The sequence below is a fragment of the Bos mutus genome, chromosome 6 (genome assembly GCF_027580195.1).
Source record: "Bos mutus isolate GX-2022 chromosome 6, NWIPB_WYAK_1.1, whole genome shotgun sequence".
Classification (NCBI taxonomy): domain Eukaryota; kingdom Metazoa; phylum Chordata; class Mammalia; order Artiodactyla; family Bovidae; genus Bos; species Bos mutus.
The window spans coordinates 59,247,952-59,254,296 of record NC_091622.1 but is presented as its reverse complement, the minus strand read 5'-3'; the positions used below and the strand labels follow the sequence as shown (position 1 = coordinate 59,254,296).

At 41.7% G+C, this 6,345-nt stretch overlaps 1 non-coding gene across 1 annotated transcript; it reads left to right on the top strand.

Annotated features, from left to right (window-relative positions):
- The first annotated feature begins 687 nt into the window (after positions 1–687).
- Positions 688–758, top strand: TRNAG-GCC (transfer RNA glycine (anticodon GCC)). The gene has a single exon. It is a non-coding gene; the product is annotated as a tRNA-Gly (tRNA).
- Positions 759–6,345: the final 5,587 nt, after the last annotated feature.

Here is a 6,345-nt window from a genome sequence, read left to right as displayed (position 1 = left end):
AGCACAGCATTTAATCACACAAATTAAATGTTTGTTTACATATTATCTCCCACTTTTGACTGGAAGACCCTTTAGGGAAGGGACTGTGTTTTCTTTATCTTTGTTTTTCACAGCCTTTACTTGGAAGACATGAAAATTTTGCTGAATGAATATGGGCCTGGAGTCCAGACAGCCCTGGTTCAAATCTCCTTCTCAGCCAAGTACTGTGGAAACAGCAAATTATTTACCTAGAGGTTGCAAACGGCCGACAAACCACATCCAACTCAGACATGATGTGTTTGGCCCACAGAGTGTTGACCCACCACTGTCTTGAAAGTTGTAAATTAGTTGGTAGTACATAAAACTCAGGAGATTTCATGTATAAAGATCTGGATTTCTAACTTCTGCTGAAAACTTGGAAGACAGCACGTGGTCGATTGGTTGCAAAGCTGGCCCCAATTCCTCACCCCTCCCTTTGATCACACAGTTTGCAGTGTCATTTTACAGCACTTCCCATAAACAGTTGACACCTATGTCCCCACATTTTGCCTCTAGATCAAGCCTTGTGACTTGCCTTGGCCAACAGAATATGACAGAAATGAGTTATGGAGACATCTAATCCAAACACTCTGATCGCATGTGGACCCCTGAAATGCAAGATCCTCCCAGTTATTTAATTGAAATATGCCAGTAAGAATTTTGAGGCTTGCATTGGTGGTTCAGTGGTAGAATTCTTGCCTGCCACGAGGGAGGCCTGGGTTCGATTCCCAGCTGATGCATTGCACTGTGTTTTGGGGCTTCTCTGGTGGCTCAGTTGGTAAAGAAACTGCCTGCAGTGCAAGAGACCTCAGTTCAATCCCTGGGTTGGGAAGATCCCCTGGAGAAGGAAATAGCTGCCTACTCCAGTATTCTTGCCTGGAGAATCCCATGGACAGAGGGGCCTGGTGGGCTACAGTCCATGGGGGTGCAAAGAGTCAGACACCACTGAGTAACTACACACACACGAATTTTGAAACAAATATGACCATTTTGCTGGAAATTTGCAGGCATCATTCTCCATAGCTGTGAATGCACATCCTATTTTTAGTAAGGGAAAATGGATCTAAGTATGCCATACCTGAGAATAACAGTCATCACTTATTAATCTTCTCTAGTCCCATGAGAAGGAAACTTCCACTGCAGTGCCAGAGGTCTTGGGCAGTCTAAAGTGTTATTTCCCAGGAATCTCCTGAGGTTCTTTGGCAACAGCTATCTTAAGCTAGCTATGCTTATTCCTTTTTGTAAATCCTAATGGCTCTTGGTTAATAATAAACTATCTTAAAATTGTCTAAAATAATAATATGACAGAAATGAGCATGCCAGTCCTAAGCCTGGACCTAAGAGGCCTTGGACATAGCACTCCCTTTCTTGGAAACATGCCAAGCCCCCTGTGAACAAGCTTAGGCTCACCCACAGGAAAGTAAGAGATCATATCAAACAGACACAAATTATCTCAGTTGTCCCAGCCAAGGCCCAAGACACACAAGAGACCCTATTCAAGATCAGCAAACTGCTCACAGCTGACCCAAAAGATGACCTCACACGCATGAGTGAATCCAGCCAAGACTGAAGAACTACCTACCTGATCCATAGGTTATAGGTAAATAATAAATACTTATTGTTTAAGTCACTGAGTCTGGAGGTAGTTTGTCAGGTAGCAATAGCTAACTGCCATACCTGGCCATGCTGGGCCTGCTGTCCCCCGTGACCATACTTAACTGGGGGGAGCAGAGCCCCCTTGAGAGGAGGCTGGAATGCTGTGACTCCTCACTGCTCCTGCCACTGTACCCTCTTGTCTTTCTGACATAGAAGCTGAGTGAAAGTTGACACTAATTGTCATTCTTTTTTTTGGTTTTTAATGAGTCATATGCTCTTTTATAGATCTATTTTCTCAAAGTACGGAACAACAATGAGAGTCATGGCATAATAACGGTAGGATTACTAAGTTTTATTGTTGGTAACTGTATATTGTCACCCTGTTTATTTAATTTATATGCAGAGTACTTCATGCGAAATGCTGGGCCGGATGAAGCACAAACTGGAATCAAGATTGCCGGGAGAAACATCAATAACTTCAGTTATGCAGATGATACCATGCTTATGGCAGAAAGTAAAGAGTAACTAAAGAACCTCTTGATGAAGATGAAAGAGGAGAGTGAAAAAGCTTAAAACTCAACATTCAAAAACTAAGATCATGGCATCTTTTCCCACCACTTCATGGGATATAGATGGGGAAACAATGGGAACAGTGAAAAACTATTTTCTTGGGTTCCAAAATCACTGCAGATGGTGACTGCAGCCATGAAATTAAAAGATGTTTGCTCCTTGGAAGAAAAGCTATGACAAACCCAGACAGTGTGTCAAAAAGCAGAGACAACTTTGCTGACAAAGGTCCATATAGTCAAAGCTTTGGTTTTTCCAGTAATCATGTATGGATGTGAGAGTTGGACCATAAAGAAGGCTGAGAATGAAAGAACTGATGCTTTGGAATTGTGGTGTTGGAGAAGGCTCTTGAAAGCCCCGTGGACAGCAAGGAGTTCAAACCAGTCCATCCTAAAGGCAATCAGTCCTGAATGTTCATTGGATGGACTGATGCTGACGCTGAAGCTCCAGTACTTTGGCCACCTGATTTGAAGAGCCAACTCACTGAAAAAGACCCTGATGCTGGGAAAGATAAAAGGCAGAAGGAGAAGGGGATGACAGAGGATGAGATGGTTGGATGGCATTACCGACTCAATGGACATGAGTTTGAGCAAGCTCCAGGAGATGGTGGAAGACAGGGAAGCATGGCATGCTGCAGTCCATAGGTCACAAAGAGTTGGACACAACCGAGTGACTGAACAACAACAGCATTGTTGGTAACACTGATTGAACAGTTACATGTGCTGTAGTGCATGATATCATTTAATTTCTATACCACACTATGAAGTAGATGTTCTGCTAAGTCGCTTCAGTCGTGTCCGACTCTGTGCAATCCCATAGACGGCAACCCACCAGGTTCCGCCGTCCCTGGGATTCTCCAGGCAAGAACACTGGAGTGGGTTGCCATTTCCTTCTCCAATGCATGAAAGTGAAAAGTGAAAGTGAAGTCGCTCAGTCGTGTCCGACTCTTAGCGACCCCATGGACTTCAGCCTACCAGGCTCCTCCGTCCATGGGATTTTCCAGGCAAGAGTACTGGAGTGGGGTGCCATTGCCTTCTCTGGAAGTAGATGTTACTGTTCACATTTTAAAGATGAAGAAACAGAGGTTGAGAGCTTAAGTGACTTAACTATTTGAGTCACAAGCAGGCTTGACAAAGTCATGTCTTAAACATTCCCCTGGCCACATTGTCTTTACCTATGATCTTTAACAAGGATGGTCATCTTAAACTTTAAGTTGTTTGTGTTGACTAATTGAGAGGTCTTAACTCTCACTAGTAACATCTCATTATCATTCTTAAGTGGTTGTTTTCCTCATCATTTGGTTAACAGCAAACCAAGAGTTCTTATAATCTTGACTATCAATACAGATTGAGAGAGCTTTATATTCTAAGCAAAACTAGTGGAGGGAAAAGCATCATCTTACACCCACTCCCTACGAGCACCTTAGTTTGAGCTCTTGATTGAAACCCTGTAGGCTTCAGTTTTCTCTGTAAAATGAGATTAAAAACACAGGCTTTGGGCTTCCCAGGTGACACTAGTGATAAAGAACCCACTCACCAAAGCAAGAGACGTGAGAGAGATGGGTTCGGTTGGATCCCTGGGTCAGGAAGCCCTCCTGTAGAAGGGCATGGCAACCCACTCCAGCGTTCTTGCCTGGAGAATCCCATGGATGGCGGAGCCTGGTAGGTTACAGTCCACGAGGTCGCAAAGGGTCAGACATGACTGAAGTGACTTAGCACGCACACATGCCTTGGTGGATTCTTTAAGAATTAAGTTTAGCAGAACAGACAATGATTTGGTGCATAAATTCTGGAGCTAGGTTGACAAAGTTTAAATCCCAGATTTCCCACTTATTAACTAAATCCATGAATAGTGCCTAGACAGATGCAAACTATCTCTAATAGATATTCAGTGAAATTACTTTAGTCCCTTTCCTCTGAAAGAATTATTTCTAAACTTTACTTGGTTCTGGTAAATTATTATCAATTAAAGCTAATTTTAAAGCAGATTATTTATTTTGAAATATCCTAAGAACTGATAGGGACCAAAATAATGTGAATTTGTTGAGTACTAAATAACTTTGATAAGAATTATAAAATATTTATACCTTCTGATCAAGGTAAAAACACCTTCTGAAGATACTTCAGAAAAATAGCATAGGCGAAAACACTTTAGATATTACAGCATCTACTCATGCAATGGAATATTTAACCTTAAATATCACTGTGGGAAAACATGAAAATGTGTTCAGAAAATAGTGTTAAATGAAAAATATGCATGCACAAAATAATAAATACACATTAATTGCAATTCTACAAAAATACAGTACACATTGAAAACACTTGGAAGAGGATATTGAATAATATAAATAGTCCTTTCAGTTAAAATTTTAAGAAAATTATCAAGTATACTCTAACTCTAAAGTATGGAAAATACAGATCATTATGCTACCCCATCATAAAAAGTGTAAGTATTTTAGGCTATTACTCAAAGTGAATAATCACAATATGTTATTTTATTGGTATTTATCATAAATGTAATTGAATATTGATATGTTTCATTGGGAGACATAAGAAAAAGCTATTATATAAGCAAAATTTTTATTCTCTTAAAACCAGCAATCTGAATGTTTACACTAGGACTCATTCTTTCATTCCTACTCCCAAACCACATTCGTTCCTTCTTGTTGTTAAAAACCAAACAGAACAAAGCAAAATTTCAACACTTCTAGCTCTCGATCAGACTGTAACAGGGAAATAAAAGGTTCATCCTCACCAGTGACAATATGCTATGTTCAGCCCACCAGGCGTGTTGCCCGGTGGACTGAACACAGCATAATCCTTGTTCTCTGGGTTCCAAGTTGTCTGATGAAACATTCACACCCAGGGTGTCACAGTCACAGTCAGCTTTCAGCAGGTCCTCCTCTGGTTGCACGTGGAAAGGAAGATCTCCCTCCCCCTGGATGCCACTGAGGAGTAGAAGCCACTCCATCCATCAGACATTCCTCTAAAGGAGGGTTTGGGTGCATGTGCAATGCGGGAGACCTGGATTCGATCCCTGGGTTGGGAAGATCCCCTGGAGAAGGGAAAGGCTCTCCACTCCAGTATTCTGGCCTGGAGAATTTCATGGACTGCATAGTCCATGGGGTCGCAAAGAGTCGGACACTACTGAGCGACCTTCACTTTCACTTTCACAATGGAGGAAGGGAGCTACTGACTAAAGACAGCTTAATTGATGAGCTGGTGGAACTCAGTTTTCTTCCTGAATCTTGTAGTTTGAGTATGGACTCTGGTTTTCCATGGTGTAAAATGGATGATTCTTTCTGCCCTTTCTTATTTCATAGGTGATAATGATGGTGATGATGCTGGTAAGAGCGGCCAATGAGAGCCTGCTATGTGCCAGACCCTATGCTAAGCTTTTAATCTTCATTTATCTCACTTCATCCCTGCAAAAACCCATGAGAATGGTATTGGTATTATCCCCAATTTTATATTTGAGAAAACAGGAATTTGGAGAAGCTACATAATTTGCCTTTGTTCACACAGCTAACAAATGGCCATGAAAGAACTTAAACTCAGATCCATCTGATAATGCTAAAACCTGGCCTTTGACCTTCCTACCATACGCTCTTGATGTAAATTTATGAAGCATCCTAGGGAAGCATGTTAAATATCCAAAAAGGCTAGAAGAGACATATTAGAAGACTAGTGAAAGGACATTTTATGTTATTATTTTGGGGAGGTAGTATAGGTTCCAAAACAAACTTCATTTCTGAAACACTCTTTCCTACTTGTTGGGAAGAAAAACCAAAAAAAGTTTTGCTTTTTTAAAACATTACTCTTAACTCATAAAACTTACAGTCATGCTATATCAGCTCAGAGCACCAGAAGGGACTTTCAAGGTTACAGGAACCAGTCACCTCCTTTCATGATAGAAGACACTGCAGCTGGCACAACAGACGGTCATGACCACACAACGCTTTAGTCCAAGCTTAATTTTTCGAAGCCTTGATTAATTCTCTCCTGGCCCCTTCCACAGAGCTTTAGTCTCTGTTCAGATGATTCTTGGAAGCACTGAAAAAGTCACCTGCCCTATCCCCGTCTCTGTCTCCCTCCCTCCCTCCCCGCTCCATCCCCCCTCCATCCCCCACCAACCACATCCTCAGTCCCTCGGTCAGGTCATCTG